This window comes from Ursus americanus, chromosome 17 (assembly GCF_024610735.1).
Source record: "Ursus americanus isolate L20-20 chromosome 17, mUrsAme1.1.p, whole genome shotgun sequence".
Classification (NCBI taxonomy): Eukaryota; Metazoa; Chordata; class Mammalia; order Carnivora; family Ursidae; genus Ursus; species Ursus americanus.
The window spans coordinates 22,434,192-22,453,232 of NC_142143.1; the positions used below are offsets into that span (position 1 = coordinate 22,434,192).

At 41.4% G+C, this 19,041-nt stretch overlaps 1 long non-coding RNA gene across 1 annotated transcript in view; it reads left to right on the plus strand.

Annotated features, from left to right (window-relative positions):
- The window catches only part of LOC148108644 (uncharacterized), a 436,992-nt gene that overhangs the window by 362,244 nt on the left and 55,707 nt on the right, over positions 1 to 19,041 (plus strand). The gene's annotated exons all lie outside the window — the stretch shown is intronic.

The window sequence follows — 19,041 nt, forward strand, 5'->3', positions numbered from 1 at the left end:
ATCACTAAGAGGGTAATGGAAAATCTGGAGAGGGGTATAGCCTAGAACATAAGTGTATAGGTTTATTAGTTTTCTATTGCTGCTGTAACAAATTATTACAAGCTTAAGGGACTTGAAAAAGCACAAGCTATCATCTTTACAGTTCTGTTGGTTAGAAGTCTGACATGGGTTTTACTGGCTAAAATCAAGATTTTGACAGGGCTTTGTTCCCTACTGGAGGCTCGATGGGAGAATCTGTTTCCTTGCCTGTTGCAGTTGCTAGAGGCTGCCTGTCTTCCCTGGCCCATGGCCCCTTTCTTCATCTTCAAAGTCAGCAATACTGCATCAGTCCTTCTCGTATCACATCACTATGACCTCCCTTTCTGCCTCCTTCTACTTTTAAAGACCTTTGTGGTTGCTTTGAATCCACTTGCATAATCCAGGATGAGATACCTATGTTCAGGTTGTTTTATTAGCAACTTTAATTTCATCTGTAACATGTTCACTGAATCCAGAGAATAGGATATGGATATCTTTGAGGGGCAATAATTCTGCTTACTGTAGTAGGCTCCAGAGTCCATCTTCCTTCCTTCCTTCCTTCCTTCCTTCCTTCCTTCCTTCCTTCCTTCCTTCCTTCCTTCCTTCCTTCCTTCCTTCCTTCCTTCCCCATTTTCTTTTTCATTAACTAAACAAATACTTATGCATCCCTCTATGGTTTAACCACGGTTCCTGGTTCTGGGAATATAGCAGAGAACTTAACCAACTAAGTTCCTGTTCTCACAGAGCTTACATTTCTAAGGAAGAAAATGAATAATAAGTGAATTAATACACCTGTGAAAAAATGTCAGGTAGTAGATAGTATCCTAAAGAGAAGGAAAGTAAGGAGAGGGGATAGAGAGTAGTGAGGGGAAGGGAATATGGGTGATTTTTGAGAGCCATAGGGAAAGCTGACTATTGAGAAAAAAACCTACATGAAATGAGAGATCTCAGAGATGAGCATCCCGGGCAGAAAGAATGGCATATGCAAAGGCTATGATGTGAGAGCGAGTGGTATTTTTGAGAAACAGCTATCTGGTCAGTGTGTCTAGAATGGAGTAAATGAGGCAGAACTTGATATGAGATGAGGACAGTGAGGTGGCAGCAGCCATGGAATTGATTCTGAGAAGTACAGAAATTCCGATCAAAGAATGACTCTGATTTGACTTGAATTTTGAAAAGATCATTTTCCCCAGTGTTTGGTTCAATGTCTTTGAGAAGGTAAAAATGGAAGCAGGAAGACCAGTCAGATGACTTCTGCAATAATCTAAACAAAAGGTTATGATGACTTGGACTATGGTGGTGAGTCATAGAGCTGGTAAGATGTCAGATTCAAGACAGGACTTGCTATGGATTGTAGGGGGCTACAGAGGAAAGAGAGGGATCAAGAATGTGCTTTATGTTTCAGCTCGAGCAATAGGATACATGTTCCTACATTCTGACATAGAGATGGGAAATTCTCAGAAGGAACAGATTTGGGGAAGTGGTGAAATCTAGAGATATTTTGGACATGTTGGATTTGTCTACTCAAGATCCAAGTGGAGATGATTTGAAGGGAGTTGGATACCTGAGACTAGAATTTTAGGAAGGGTCAAGCCTAGAGATACAAATTTAGAAGTAATTAGCTTATGGTGGTTTGTGCATCAAGGCTGGGTGTGAGTACTGGAGAGTGAGAGAGTGAATTAATTGCTTGCTGGGTAGTTTTGCGGAAACTTTGCGGTCATTTAAGGTGATAATGTTAGCACAGTTTGCATTTTGCTCTAGCCACATACACTAGGGTAGTGAATGAGGAGGCTGAAGATGACTGTAACAAGGACTAGAAGCTCTGGATTGGAATTCCAGTTTTTCACTTCCATGCTACAGTCTGCAGCTTGTCTCGGTTCCAGTCTCCTGGCAATGGGGACAATAACAATGTCCATTTCTAAGGACTTTTTCTAAGGAGGATGAAGGAGTGTGAAGGGCTTAGTCCAGTGTCTTGAGCAGGATAAGAGCTCAATGGTTGGCAGCTGGGATCACAGATATGGTATTTATTTTTGCTATCATCAGGGTGAGTAACACTGCATCAGAGTGTCCCAAAGTACTGAACTTATTTTTAAGGAATAACATGTTAGGAATATGTCTCTAAAAATGACAAACAATAATGTGAAGTGAGTCATTTGCCTTAATATTGATAATAAATCACACATGATGCAGTATTTTTTAGACATCCAGATAACTTCCCTCTTTTTGTCCAGCACCTTAACCAATTCTTTGTATTTCACATTTAGTTGCAATAATTTCGAACTCCTCCTCATCTTCTCTGCTTATTTCTAGGTGCCATTGTTTATACTTAGTGTCCCTTTAGATAACTTTAGTATCTTTATATGACTTCAATATCTCCCCTATAACTTCTTATTCTGAAGCAGTTTTTTTTTTTTAATTCAACTCTCATAGAAGACAATCTCAAGAAATAAGATGATCAAAGGTCAAGTGTTGCCAGGGACTGAACGCTTGTGTACCCCCGAAATTCATGTGTTAAAACCTAACCCCCAACATGATAGTATTACGAGGGGGGCCTTTGAGAGGTTATTAAGTCATGAGGGTAGAATCCTCAGGAATGGAATTATTGCCTTTATAAAAGTTATCCTGGACCTACTCTAAAAAAAGACAAGAGATAGCAAATGCTGCTGAAGATGTGGAGAGAAGGAAACCCTTGTCCCCCACTTGGTAAGAAGGTAAACTGGTGCAACCACTGTGGAAAACAGAATGGAGGTTTCTCAAAAAATTAAAAATAGAACTACCATATGACCCAGCAATCTCACTTCTGGATATATGTCCAAAGGAAATGAAATTATTATCTCAAAGAGATATCTGTGCTCTCATGTTCACTGCAGCATTATTCACAAAAATCAAAGTATGGAAACAACCTAAGTGTCAGTCAACAGGTAAATGGACCAAGAAAATGTGATACACACACACGCACACACACGCACACACACAGACACAATGGTATATTATTTAGCTTTTAAAAAGAAGGGAATTCTGTCATTTGTGACAACACGGATGAACCTGGAGGGCTTATGCTAAGTGAAATAAGCCAGAGAAAGACAAATATCGTACTGCCTAGCATCAGTTATATGTGGAATCTTAAAAAAAGAAAAAGCTGAACTGATAGAAATGGAGACTAGGAAAGTAGTTGCCAGGGCCTGGGGTGTGAGGGAAATAGGGAGAGGTTGGTAAAAAGATACTGACTTTCAGTTATCAAATTGATGAGATCTGAGGTTCTAATGTATAACATGGTGACTATAGTTGATACACTGTATTGTGTAACTGAAATTTGCTAAGAATGTAGAACTTAAATGATCTCACCAAAGAAAAGAAAAGAAAAGAAAAGAAAAGAAAAGAAAAGCAAAAAGAAAAGAAAAGCAAAAAGAAAAGAAAAGGTAAATATGTAAGGAATGGATGTATTAATTAACTCAATAGCGGGACTCCTTTCATAATATATACATATATCAAAGTTGTTCATTTTAAATATATTATAATTTTATTTGTCAATAAAGCTAGAAAAAAAAAAGAGAGATCCTAGAGAAATCCCTCACCCCTTTAGCCATTTAGGACATTAGCAAAAAGGTGTCTGTCTATGAAACAGGAAGCAGACTCTCATCAGACTGCCCGTGCCTTGATCTTGGACCTCCCAGCCACCGGAGCTGTGAGAAATTAATGTTTGCTCTTTTTAAGCCACCCAGTCTATGGCACTGTGTTATGGAGCAAGACAAGTGTTTATTTGCTAAAGATTCTGGAATTACTCTGAGTACCAACAAGAAATAGATGACACAAATTAGCAAATTAGATCAATTTGAGCATTTTTTTTAAGGGTTGGGTAGGGTGTGGAAGCCAAGGGAAACAGATGAGGGGTAAGATCAGCGATCGGTTTCAGCCCATGAAGACCCTACAGTCAAGGAACCAGGGAAATAAATATCTTGACCTCACCCTTCTTGCACCCCTACTCCTTGCATCTCCTGCCAAGACTTCCCACTGACCAACCCAGCTGGAAACCAGGGAGTGCAGGAGCCCGGTGATACTGCCAGTCCATACCACCCGGGGATAGCACTCTCAAGGCAGGGAGCAGGGAAGAAGAGGATTTAGAGTGTGTCTTCTTCCCTAGGGAAGAAGAGGATTTAGAGTGTGTCTTCTTCCCTAGGGAGGAAGAGGATTTAGAGTGTGTCTTCTTCCCTAGGGAAGAAGAGGATTTAGAGTGTGTCTTCTTCCCTAGGGAGGAAGAGGATTTAGAGTGTGTCTTCTTCCCTAGGGAGGAAGAGGATTTAGAGTGTGTCTTCTTCCCTAGGGAGGAAGAGGATTTAGAGTGTGTCTTCCTCCCTGCTCCCTGCCTTGAGAGTGCTATCCCCGGGTGGTATGGACTGGCAGTATCACCGGGCTCCTGCACTCCCTGGTTTCCAGCTGGGTTGGTCAGTGTGTGAGGTACTCAGGAACTCAGTAAAGGTCTCTAGCATGATGCTTACTGAGCACCTGCCCTCAATACAAATATCTCTTGCAGGAAGAGCCCTTTTCATTTCCTGATTTCCCCATCTGCAACACCTGGACTGCCATCACAGCATCATATTGGCCTTAGGTCTGCATTTATCTTTTCTCCTCCCACCTCCATCTTTCTTTAAAATGGATTTCTTTAATTAGGCCTTCAAATGAGAACCCTTCACTGGTGGTTCTATCCAAGTAGCTAAATGAATAAATAAAACTGTAGGAATTTAATACACTCACCACATCTCCTTCTTTCCTGATGAACTTTCCCTTTGACTCATACTGCCTACAGTCAAGGAACTGTATGCATATTACTTTGAGAGTTCCTGAGCCGGATCTGGTACCATCTCTGAGACAATATTCAGGAGTTAGTGTTCCATAGAAGGTAATAAGAAACCAATGAATCTTAAATGTGTGCCATAAAAAGCCATTTAAAAACACTAGCTCCAAGTACCCTTCTAAAGTCAGTTACTTAAGAAGACAGTGTTTTTAAAGGAACACTGTCAAGTTAGTTCAGTCTAGCATAATTTATAGGCTTTTAAATTGCTCTGGCCCTACAGTTGTTAACAATGTCCCTGATATAAAAATACATTTAAGAAATTGCCAACATATGCAATGGCCATGGCCTTCTAAAAACCATTTCCAATCTTCACTCTCCAGTGCTATGGTCACTAAATAAATTGACGACATTCTTTTGAGAGGGATCTGCTGAATCCCCAGGCAGACAAGAAACAACCATTGATATTTTGGCTCTAAAAGGAAACCAGGAATATTAGATCGAGGGCTTTTCTAGATGGAGACCAAGTAAAAAGAACTTGATGTTGAGATTGAATTTTGTTTTCAGAGTGTCCCCTTGAACAACTGTAGGAAGAAGAGAGGAGAAATGGCACGTGAGGAACACATTGTGGCAGAAATAGCAAACACGCAGTCTCATGACCAGAGATGGCTTTGTGGTCAGGCAGAAGATGATACCGAGTGTGGCTTTCAAGAGAGGAAAAGATGCGGCCACCTCTTTGACTTCCAGCTTCAAAGATTTGGGGTTGGGGGTTGGGGAATGGCCTTGGAAGCAGGTGGGACTGCCATTCTTGATCCTTTTTTCTAATTATATGAAGTGTGGGGAAAAAGGATATTGGAAACAGAGACCCAGCTGTGCAGAGTGACAGTTCAAACATAATGAGGACAAAGAACACCAAACATAAGAGGGAAGATGTTTTAATCTTGGGTGTCTGCACTCTTGCAGCAATGAGTAAAAGAGAGAAAGCAGAAATAATGAAAGAGAAATAATAAAATGAATGGGTTCCTCTCTTATAGTTCCTTCTGGTACCAAACCTTAAATCAGTCATTAAAGAGAAAGCCCACAAGACAAAGCGAGCAAGATCGAGTAGGTAGCTAGCTGTAGAATTTAGAGGGTGTAGACTAATCAAATGAGAGTAACACTTTGTCCTTATATCACGCAACGTGGTAGTGCGTTTAAGGGGACTGTTTGAGAAAAGGGGGAGGTTATCTCACGGGAGAAATGAAACAGGTATATACTTATCTCCTCCCGCTCTCTTCTTTCCTTCCCACCCTTTTCCCCCTGTCTCTCTGCCTCTCTCCTTCTTCACACAGTGTTAGAAATAATTCCAGAGCCTGAACAGCTTGGAGCTGCCCACAAAGTGTTTGAGGAGCTGGAATCTCGGGCAGTAAAAATAATTCAGACTGTTCTCTTCATGTGTCATAGACACAGCTTGAACGACAGAACAAACTTCCTACAGAAATGCAGATCCATTTTGTCTAGTTACTTTAGTAGCTAAAGTTTGGCTGATTACAGCATGTACTATTTTTAGTAAGACTTCTGTGTAACCATGGAAACTGCTTTTGCTGAAAACTCACACTATTTCCTTAGAAATTAGCCACAGAGAAGAAAACCTTTGCAGAAAACTAATAAGGAATAAATGAGTTAGATTCAAGGAGGAAAAAAAAACAACTTAGTAGGTCACAATAACATTTATATGTATGTTGACACCTGTACTTTTGTTTGGGGGCAGAGTTATAATCCATAGGCCTATATTTGTATGCGAAAACACTTGCATTTTTCATTCTTTTTTGACTGGCAATAGCCTGAGCGCATGACACAAGGGGACAGCACTGCGTGTAATCTGAGGGGAAGCCTGCTCCCGAGGGAATGGGGCCACAGCTTCCCAGACATGAGAGATGGGAGAAAGTTTTGCAAGACAATCCTTATGTCATATTGGGTGCTTGCTGGGGTGGGTACAGTGGGTGTGGGGAGAACAATTCACCATACCAGTTTGGAAAGACTGAACTAGTTCTCCCAAACATTCCCATGGGAGGAAAGATGGCTAATCACATGACTAGATAGCAGAGTTAGTGCAGCTTTGTGGTTCTAGGGGCAGGCTGGATGGCCACCCCCAAACTACCCATGCTCTCATCCCTGGAACCTGTGAATATGTTGTAGTACATCCTGAAGGGGACTTTGCAGGTGCAATTAAGGTAATGGACCTTACAATAGGGATGCTGTTCTGGATTATTGCGTGGACCCAATCTAATCACAGGATCCCTTAAAAGCAGGGAACTTTCTTGGCTGGAGTCAGAGAGATGTAGCACAAAGAGAAGTCAGAGGCATCCTGAGTGCAAGAAGGACTTGACCCGTAGTTGTTGTCTCAAAGATGGAGTGTGTTATATGGAAACTGAGAAGGAAATGCATTCTGCTAACAACTGAATGGGGCTGGGAGAAGCCTGGACTTCTCCCCCAGAGCTTCCAAAGAAGAGCCCAGGCCAACCAACGCATTTATTTTTCACCCTATAAAACTCTAAACAAGAGTACCCAGCCAAGCGCATTGGACTTCTGACCTAGAGAACAGTGAGACAATGAATGTGTGCTGTAAACAGTGAAGTTTGTGGCAATTTGTTGCCATAGCAATAGGAGACTAATACATACCCCAAACTGCTATGTTAGGAATGTAGCTTAGTAGTGAATCTTCTTTCCCATTAGTACAAAAGGGGCCAAGAGAGAAGTTCTTTGGGTAACTTTTAAAAATTTGTCATTTATCAGAAACCTTGAAATTAACATTCAGAATGTTATATATCGGGGCGCCTGGGTGGCACAGCGGTTAGGCGTCTGCCTTTGGCTCAGGGCGTGATCCCGGCATTATGGGATCGAGCCCCACATCAGGCTCCTCCGCTATGAGCCTGCTTCTTCCTCTCCCACTCCCCCTGCTTGTGTTCCCTCTCTCGCTGGCTCTCTCTATCTCTGTAGAATAAATAAATAAAATCTTTAAAAAAAAAAAAAGAATGTTATATATCGCTGTACAATATGGGAAACTACTTAAAATTTTGGCAATACAGTTCTAGTTAAATTAATTATGGAACACCTGTTTGGTAGAATATTATGCTTCATTAAAGTTATGCTGCATAAAAATATTGATTGATCTGGGAAAGTATTCATGTTGTATATAAGTTAAAAGTGGGGAGAATAGTTGAAAAAGATATATATGCATTAAAAAGGCGGGAAAGCTGGTTAAGTATTTAATGCTCTTTCCCTCTGGGTGGTGGAAATATATGGTTTTCTATTTTTCAACTCTTTCTATGATAAAATATATCCTTTTTTTTTTTTAAGAGAAAGAGAGAGCACACACACTTGAGCAAGGGTGGGGGCAGAGAGGGGGAGGGAGATATTCCCAAGCGGGCTCCACACCCTCAGATTCCGACCTGTGCTGAAATCAAGGGTTGTAGCTTAACCAACTGAGCCACCCAGGTGGCCCCTAATATATAACTTTTATAATTGGAAGAAATGGTAATAAATGTCATTAAAATCATAAAAATAAATAGAAGAGATTGATGTTGGGCAGAGCTGCTGGTAATGGAGCAGTTTAGGCTATGCATCAAACAGAACTTCTTTCAAAGGCTCACCACATTGCTGCCTTGAAAGTGGGGCTTTATGACTTCAGCTCCCTCCCACTTCTTTTTTTTTAATTTAAATTAAATTAGCCAACATATAGTAAAACATTAATTTCTGATGTAGAATTCAGTAATTCATCAGCTGCATATAACACCCAGTGCTCATGATAACACGTGCCCTACTTAATGCCGTCACTCAATTACCCTGTCCCCCCACCTCCCTCACCTCCAGCAGCCCTCAGTTTGTTTCCTATAGTTAAGAGTCTTTTTCTTTCATATTAGATAGGATTTGTGCAGTTGCAAGTAACTGAAACCTAATTCAAAGTAGCCCAGTCTCAAGTAATGAAAAGTCTAGGGGTAGATCCTGGCTTCAAGTAAAGCTAGATCCAAGTGCTCCAACAAAGTCTTCATGGCTCAGCACTTCTTTCTACTTCTTGGTCAGCCTTTTTCTCTAGCCCAACAGAAAGAGAGCTCTGATGTTGAACTCTGATTAGTCTGGTCACAGGAACCAGGGGGGGTCAGACTTAAGGCAGGTTTAGCTTTGCCTGAATCACATAGAGTGGCTTTTCTAGAGGAAATAAGGTGTCTTTTAGGAGAAGAAGGGAGAAGAGACACAGGAAAGGAAAAGCAAGAGCCACCCATCAGCAGATCTGTACAATGCAACAACCAGAGTCCTCATCTAACCAGGATTACAGTCAGTCTAGTTCTTGCATTTCCAATGGAGGCACATACTTCCAAGGAATGCTAGAATCTTCTTCATCTCCAACCAGTATGTGAGCCATAGCCACCAGCCGTTCCATAGCTTCTGCCATTGCCTTCATGCTTCCTACTTCCGAAACTTGAGAAAAATTATTTCCACATTTGAGGAACACCGTGCAATGTCACATTAAAATGCTTCGTACTATAATAAGGGCTAAATCTTTGGGCTCCTTCCTAACCCATAATGAATTCCTTGCCTTTCTAGCTCAGTGTCTGGTTCATGGCAGCAAGTCAATAAATTTTTGTTAAGTGAATGGAGGTTTCTGACTTCTGCAATTGGTATAAATATTTGTCTCCTGTCTTTGGGTCTCAACCTCATCGTCACAGGATCTTTACTGCCAACCCTAACTTCTTCCCCACAGAGGCTCCCAGGAAGTGGAAGGAGGCAGCTCCTGCATCCCATGAAACCCCAGGTTCATAGGTGGTCATTCAGATTATGCTGTCCATTCAAACCTTACAATAACCAAGTCAGACATTATTATTTATAGTCTAATTGTCTGAACAATGGTAGTCTATTTTTCCATATGTCTGTCTTCTGTATAATCCTCAACTACTAAACATGGCTGGAGAATTTGGAAGAAAGCATTTTAAAACTATAATAAACTCTTACCAGTCTTTGAGGACAGAGTCCCTCAGAGTCCCTTTGATAGGCAGTGCCTGGAATAGGAAGAGGAGAGGCTGAGGGGTCTTTCAGATGGCCTTTAGATATCTCAGTTTTCTAACTTGTTTGTGTTTCTTTACACGTGTCATATTTCTGGATGTTCTCTGCTATCAGAAAAGTTGTGCAGCATGGACCCTAATACTTAAGGTGGTAAACAAACAGGAGGAAATGAGGAGCTGAGGGTTCAATCTATGGCTTACATACTGGATAATAGCCTGCATTGCTGCAGAGAGCAGGGCAGGGTGACCTCTGGTCTCTTCCACTTAAAACTTCTTTTTGATGCTCTGTGAGGCTCTTTGCACAAAACCTTCCCAGACTGGCAGCAACCGTTTGCACTTTTTTGAACACTCTTAAAAAATACTCTTGAGTATATGAAAAGGCCTAGAAATCAGAGGCAGTGTGTACTTTCAGATTATTACCCATTCCTGGAGTTCTCTTTGGAGGATACTTGCTAGATAATTACCAGAACAAATCACTGAGTGACTGGAGGACCCGCAAGACAAAGGCTGTCCCTAGACAGAATGGCAAAGTAGGCAAAATTGTCATTTGGTGCCTTTGGTTTTCCCACCCCATCCACCCCCGTATCTCCCCCCCACCCCAGTTTGCTCATGGTTTCATGCTCCTCCTCCTGAGCACCCTGGCTCTCTAGAACCATCAGCTGTACACTCCATTAAAACATAAGCTGGTCTTGCCTTGAGTTCTTTCCTAGTAAATACAGATTCATGCTATATTCCGGTCCCTCAGGCATCCTTCTGGAATGATAGCTCTTTCTGAGTGACAATTAGCTCATCTGGCAAAACGTATTTATGGTATGAATTAGTGTTTCCCGTATCATTTGCAGGTTAGCAGGGGCTCTCTGGAGATAGCATGTTAACATGCTGAAGCCTGATCAAAGTCTGAAGGACCTTTTCTTCACACTGCTTTACTTCAAGATACATTTTACACATTACTCTCTTTTACCAAAATAATCTTAAGGGAATACATTGCACTTGATATGTCTATTTCCTTTCTTACTCTGTTATAATTTGTATTTCCTTCCTGCTATTCCATAGCTGACAGACTCTCAAAAATTACCCATTGCCTAATCAACATACTCTCTCTGCTAAGCCTGTTTGACCTGTCCATGACATTAGATAGTGCTACTCTGATCTTCAGCCTTCTTTGGTACTCCGCTAGCTCTCTTCTTCTTTGATGAAATCCAGGTTTCATTTACTGGCTTCTCTTCCTTTGTTTAAACCCTTAAAACTGGAGCCTCCCCAAGAGCCACTTGGAATTCTCTCTCCCGCTCCCTAACACATCCAGCTAATCCCAAAATCCTCAGCCCAATGTCTGCTAAATCTCAACTCTGTTGCCATTGCTTTCACTTCATCCCGTGCTACTTTTGCTTGGACTCTGGCATGTTTCCTGTCCCTAATCTCTTCCCCTGCACGTCTGTCACGCACACAACCTGAATTATCCAGTCTTGATACTCCTACTAGGTCTCAAATATATTTGTGTTTCTCTATTCCTATTCAAAGAGCTTGCCACATCATTTGTACCTTTCTTTGAAGTTCTTATCCCTTTGTTATTCTTTCTCCCCTTAGTCTCTGCCTCTCCAATAAACATCGCTCAGGAGAGAGCCCGGTGGGCCCCTCATATTCCATTCCCGAAAATATCTCCTGTTTTAGTCCCCCAGGGCTTCCATAATAAATTATTACAAACTAGGTGGCAAAACACAACAGAAATTTATTCTCTTGAAGTTCTGGAAGCCACAAATCCATCAAGCTGTTGGCAGAGCTGCACTGCCTCTGAAGGCTCTATGAAAGAATCCTTCCTTGTTTCCAGCTTCTGGGGCTCCTGGTATTTCTTGGTTTGTGGCAGCAGAACTCCAATCCCTACCTCTGTCACTGCATGGCCTTTTCGCCTTTGTCTCAGTTTCCTTATCTGTCTCTTGTATGGATATTTGTCATTGGATTATGGCTCATATTAAATCCAGGATGATCTTACCTAGAGATCCTTAATCATATCTATAAAGACCCTATTTCTTTCTTTCTTTCTTTCTTTCTTTCTTTCTTTCTTTCTTTCTTTCTTTCTTTCTTTCTTTCTTTCTTTCTTTCAGATTTTATTTATTTATTTGACACAGAGAGACAGCCAGTGAGAGAGGGAACACAAGCAGGGGGAGTGGGAGAGGAAGAAGCAGGCTCCCAGCAGAGGAGCCTGATGTGGGGCTCGATCCCATAACGCCAGGATCACGCCCTGAGCTGAAGGCAGATGCTTAACGACTGAGCCACCCAGGCGCCCCTAAAGACCCTATTTCTGAAGTCCCATTCACAGGTACCAGAGGTTAGAACTTGGACATGTCTTTTGGGGGGATACTGTTCAACTCATTACACGTCCTTCCTGTGAAGTGCTCCTTTACAGTAACAACCTTGCCTCTTGGAGTGGTCTCTTAGCCCTTTCAACTAGTCTACTTCCAACCCAGTTTTGAAAACTAACCCAAATTCCAGCTTCTCCATGGGCATGCCGTAGAGTCTCCTAGAACTACTGTCATTTTCAAACTCTCAGAGTACCTTATATCTCTCCTACAAACCTTCCCATGATATGCCTTGAGGCAGAAATATGTATGAACCTGTCTATCTTTATTTATTCTGCATAAGACTCTTAGTTTCTGAGGGCAAGACCACCTCTGTAGCCCCTGCCAGAAATTTCCAAATTGGAGCCATTTATGCATTAGCTGAATGAAATGGACTGTAAAGGCATGTTCTAGTGGAGGGGACTTCACGTCCATGGGTAGACAGTGGGGATCTCTGTGGGCTGACTGGGACCATGGTTTCTTTGGCTCTCTCCAGATAGGAACTTTTGGGAGGGAGTGCAATTTAAACAAGGTAAAGCAGCTAAACAATCACCATAAATCTTGAAGACAAAGGTAAAATTTCCAAAGAAGAACCCAGAAAAATCCTTTTGAAACACCTGCACCCAGCATCGGAAATTTTTTTTTAACCAAATGGAGCAGTCTTATAGTTAATAGATTGCTAGGTACTAAAGAAGCTCAGTCCAATCATAAAGATGAGTGTATGGTTTGCTTAAAGCCATAGAGCTGCTCCATGCCAGAGTCTGCAATGGAAAGTGCAGGTCTTCTCGCTGAAAACCTAAAGAGTAGTTTCTTCTAGTATTTTCCTGTTGAGATATAGCCAGTCTGATCCCCTTCTGTGAACCCCTCCACACTCTAATTAATAGCAAGGATGACAGAATTTACTTTGTTTTAAAGAAGCTTTGGATTCTTGAATGCCTTTGGCATAACTATCCTAAATTGGAAAAGAACAGAGCACAAATAACATGGAGATGTATTTCTCATATTTTTAGTGTATAAAATAGCCTGTTTGTTTTTCATCTCATCTTTTCACATTCTCACTAATAAGCAGAAGTCACTAGATCATGTGTTCATTGGGTCTTGTGGTCATTAGTGCGAATCAGAAAGGTTGTACTCTAATAGCTTACACCCTGCGTAAAGCACTCTGTTGACCAAGGTGCAAACCAGCTTCCTTAGCGACAAAGGGAATCTCTAGGTCAAAAGCCCTCACCACATTTTCTTTTCTGTAATTTTTAGAGTGCTGTTACCAACGTGGGAATCATTAGAACCTATTCTTTAAAATTACATATACTCATTACAACCATTTTCAGAATGAAAAGTCAGGACCAAAGGATTTCAGCGTGATTTGTAAAATTATGTATTTGGAAACCTTGCAGTGATACAAAAATTAAATCTCATTTAGCTATCTATTTAGCAAATCAAGGCCTTTTATGAAAGAAGAATAAAATTGGGTTATCCAACAAAATCTGGGACATGTGATCACTGCACTATGCTTTATCAGCGTTGCTAAAAGCCAGAGATAAATAATATGTACACATTTCCTCAAGAATATCCTAAAAATGAGGTTAGTCATAGAATTGTGAGATCATGCAATGATTGATGAAAAATAGAGTCAAAAATAATACACAGAGTGCAGAGATTGGATGGTCTCTTACGATCCTTCACAATCTTGTGCTATTAACCTGTTGCTAATATTAATAATAACGATAACTAATATTTACCGAGCTCTAACTACATGCCTGATTTATGCTATAGCATTAGACGAATCCACTGTCTTAATAGCTTTATGTCTATTAAATTAGTCCTCAAAATAAACCTATGACACATGTCATAATAATAAAGAAGGTACTAATATTATCCACATCGTACAATTTTACAGATGAGAAAATTGAGGCACAGAAAACTTGTGTAACATGTCCAAAGTCACACAATTTAATAAATGGCAAAGTGGGATGGACTGTGGTGTTTAGGCTCCAGAACCTGTTCTCTTAGCTTCTATATCATCATCAAAATTTACTTTAAATGTCACCATACATCTGAGTATATATAATGTAATGAAATGTAAGGTAGCCTGGCAGGATTGATGAAAATATTTCTGAAATAGTGCATGGGGGTGACTAGGATGCATATATTCGCCTTCTGGCTAGGGGTTATTGGGCAAGGTACATGAGGAGGAAATCCTTTTCTTTTCCCAATCCTTTATTTATTTTCAACCGTCTAGAATGACTGGGTCATTTGACAGCCGTGAATGCAAACACAGCATGAGAAGTTTAGGCAGTTACTCAAGCCTCTGGCACCATGTGGTTGGAACATACTGATGGCTGAGCCATTCCACTGTGAGGCCAGGTGCTCTGGCACCATGCAGGTGCAGTAGACAGCAGGCCCTGGGTTCTTGGCTCCCCACTAATTGCCATTCTTGCCCCTCCTCTCGTCTTCCTAATCCCTTCAGCTTCCAGCACATGCTAGAATGGTCTCATCATGGAGAGCAGGAGGAGGAGCCCAGTGAGGTGCGTGATCAGCTGTGAAATAGTGATGCTTTGGACCTGTTTTCTTCCAGGAAAGGACTCTTCCACTTTTCTCTCCTCTTCCTCTTCTCATGCCTAAGTTTCCACAAAAAAGATTTTGGATGCTGCTTAGTTAGGTATTCCTTTCTTCGAGTATGGCAGGTTGGTTTTTTCCTCTGGGATGTGCAAGATCCAGGTGAGCACAGACCTACCTCATCAAAGATTATTTACCAGCAATGTCATCGTTTAGAATTGCCTGGAGTGTTATGGGAAAGCAAATCCACATGGTAGGTCAGGTATTTCTGTCTCACTGCTAGCCTTCAGGGATTATGTCCTTTTGTCCCTCAAGGACAGGGGGACAACAGGTTGCTATTTATTCTAGGGCCATTGTGTGCCATGGGGTCTACATACCTTGTTTCTTTTGTGTCTTATGACAATTTGGCAAGATAGACATTAGCACCCCATTCTACAGATATGGAAATAGAGGTTTTGAGAGGCAAGCTCAAAGAGCTAAGGAATAAAATGGGATTTGACTCCCAGTTGGGCTGACTCCAAAGTCAGCATACTGTCCTAAGTGTTGTTGCTATGGAGGTTACCTGCATTTTAACTGACATAGGGGACTGAGACTGTCAGTAGAATTTTAGACATCAATCTGATGCTGCTTCTGAGGAATCCTTGTCTTGAAATGATAACAAACTAGTAGTGATTTTGTGTTGCTCTGTGGATAATCTGCCCCAGCATCCGGTACAACTACTAGTCTTGTGCTCCATGAAGGGAGAGGCCTGTCCCAGGAAACACAAGATTGGTACATTGCATACAAGTTGTAATGCTTACAGGCAGGAATGACCTGATCAATTAGGGATATCTTTGTCTAGGCAATTGATTGCAATTGACAACAGATAGAAATAGGACTCTTGTTAATGAATTTGCTAACAGTTGCTTCCTGCTAACTCACATTGGTTTAAGTTCAGACATTGACATTATTGTCTGAAAGCTCGACCTTTTGAGTGCTGACAGGGGTACTGCTACACGCACCATACCTGGGTGTTTCCCTACCTGGGGTGACTGTTGATTAGATAGTGGCCCCCTGCTCATCAGTCCTCATATTCTCCCCAGTGGAGAGCTCATTTAAATTCCATTCCTTTGATATCCCTTCCTTGTAAATAACCTCCAAATTGGCATCACCCCTGCTCCATTTCCACAAATATCCCCCTGCCTACCAGGTATTTCCGATTGGACATGTCACAATCCCTTCAAGCCCAGAATTTCCAAGCCCACTAATTATCTCCCCTCAAAGAAAGGTCTTTCTCCCAAACAGTCCATCTGCTGGTAACTCAACAATGCTAGTCATCTTCACTTTGGGATCCTTTATGACCCATCTCTCTTCTTTATCCCTTGCTCTTCTTCTTAAGCAAAATTTCTAGGACCCGTTTCTTTATCCTGATCTTTATGGACTCCACTCTTCCCTGCAATGGCCTAGCTTCTGCCCTGGGAGACCCTGATTCTTCTGCATCTACAGACTAGATTCTATCTTCAAATTCTGGGACTCATCCCATTTGTAGACAAAGGAAAATTAAAGAACACTGGACTAATTGTTTTCTTCCCCCTCAGGAGCAAGCATCATAGTTTTAATCATGCATTTAAAATTTTTCTAAATTAATTTTTTATTAGCCAAGTAATATGTGAATATTCTCCTTGTAATAATTAAAACATTATCATTGAAGCTGAAGTCCCTACTGACCCTCTCTCCTTTGCCCCTAGAGAATTTCCAGTTTGTTTGTATCCTTCCAGATCTTTTCCTAGGCATTAATGCACGTGCATATATGTATCCATAGAAAATACTATTGTTTTTCTTTTTTCCAATACAAATGATCACATGTAAGAGTATCATACTGAACATATTCTGTAACATGCTTTTGACTCAACTTCTGTTTATTCAACAAATGTTTATTGGGTAGCTGCTAGGTGGCGGGCACTGTTCTGAATTACTAGGAATACACTGGACAACCAACAGAAAAAATCAAAAACCCCAAGCTCATGGAGTTCACAAGGCAATCTATTCATGTGGTACAAATAGATACATATCATGCTTTTCAATGACTATGTAGTATCCACAGTATGGGCGTGTTGGAGTTCATTTAGCCATGCCTCTACTGATGACATTTAGTTGGTTTCTAATGTCTGCTTCTGGCAGGACTACTGTGAGCACCCTCAAATGTGCCTCCTTGAGCGTATGTCTGTGTCTCTCTAGGGCAAATGTCAGGAGGTGGAACTGCTGGGCCGAGGGCCCTCCAAAAACTTCCAGCACTTCCAGCAGTGTGCACAAGAGGACTCACTTTTGTACATCCTCTCTAATGCTTGATATCATCCGAATTTTATGCATTTTCCCCATCTCATGAATGTAAAATGGTATCTTGCTGTTATTCAAAGTCAATCAAGTTTTCATAAAATTCACATCTATACACTGTTGTGGGTGAAATGTATAGATTGAGTTCAATTAAATCTACCACTTAAACATTGATGAGGACAGATATGAAGGACAATGCAAGCAAAAACGAACATGAAGTGGCTACATACAGTAAGTAAAGTAGCTATCTTTGGTCTACCTGTCTTCTTTGTGGACAAGTTTCATGGCCTTAAAGTTCTTCTGAAACCTGGAGATTTGCTTCCCTAGTGGTCCTCTCTGATCTTCCTTCATCCTCTATGTCTGAATCTCAGTTCTGATAATCTGCCCTTGAAAGAATACTTGGCAAAACCAGAGGGAAGTTGGTAAAGGGAAGGAACAGCACATACAAAGGTCACTGCAGGAAACTACTATGCCGGGCACAGAGGAGGTCCCACTCAGTATCGGGTGAGTGATGGATTATCCTGAGTTGCTCAATACGTCAAAATCTAAAGCAGGAGGCAGAGAGTAGTGGCAGTGAGGGTGAAGGAGAGGGCAGGAGCCTGGTCATGAAGAGCGTAGTTTGATGAATTAAGGATTTGGCCTTGACCTTATGGACAATGGGAAGCCCTTCCACATTTATTAGCACTCATCTATAAAACTGTTGTCTGTTAGGGGTGCCTGGGTGGCTCAGTCAGTTAAGTGTCCTACTCTTGGTTTCGGCTCAGGTCATGATCACGGGATCCTGGGATTGAGCCCCGAGTCAGGCTCTGTGCTCAGTGCGGAGTCTGCTTATCCCTCTCCCTCTGCTCCTCCCCTGCTCACGGCTCTCTCTCTCTCTGGAATAAATAAATCAAATCTTTAGAAAAAAGCCTGTTGTCTGTTTTATGGGTCTTACTGTTAAAGTAAAAAAAAGAAAAAAGAAGGCAGTCTTCAGAGAAATCTCTTCCTGGTATTAAGATCACTGCATTAGGACTACAGGGTGGTTTAATGAACACAGAATTGGAGCAAAGAGATGGGGATGGCTTTGAGGGAGTATACAACGATATGAACCATGCATTCCTCTGTTCAACAAGTATTTATTGGTGCTTGCTATGTGTCAGGTACTGTTTAATTTCTGAAGATAACTGCGTGCACATAAAAAATATTCCTATTCTCATGGAACTTATATTCCAGTGGGGGTGGAGGGGTAGGGGGAAGTTAGTAAACAAATAACCATGTGCTATGTCAGGTGGTAAGTGCCGAGAAAAGCGCAAATAAGGGGAAGGCAATGGGAGTGATTGGAAGGAAGAGCAACAGTGAGCAATACAGATGGGAGGTTGAGAAGTGAGTAACAAGTGTGAGTGTCCTGAGGCCGGGTGTGCTAGGGATATTCAGGGAACAGACATGTATGGGGCACCTGCCTACACACCATTCTGGAGTGCTAGAATACAAAAGCAAATAAAGGAGGCAAGGTTGCTGCTCTTATGAAGAACACCTTGGTATACTGTTGGTTTTTTTTTTAAGTCTCTCTCTTAGAGGGTGTATTAGTATTCTAAGACTGCCATAACAAAGTACATGTTGGCTTAAGCAACAGAAATCTGGTTTCTCACAGATCCAGAGGCTAGAAGTCCAGGATCAAGGTATGAAGGGTTGATTTCTTCTGAGGCCTCTCTCCTTGACTTATACATGCTCTCTTCTCCCAGTGTCCTCACATTTTCCTCTGTGTGTGTCTGTGTTCTAATCTCCTTTTCTTTTAAGGACGCCAGTCATATTGGGTTAGGGCCCACCCACATGATCACATTTTACCTTAATAAGCCTTTTAAAGGCCCTGTCTCCAAATACAGTCACATTCTGAGGTACCAGGTTTAGAACTTCGATATATGAATTTGGGGGAGATACAGTTCAGCCCATAACAGAATTATGTTATTTCTAAGTTAAGAATAATTATTGGGCCATCTGTCCATGGTCTCCTTTT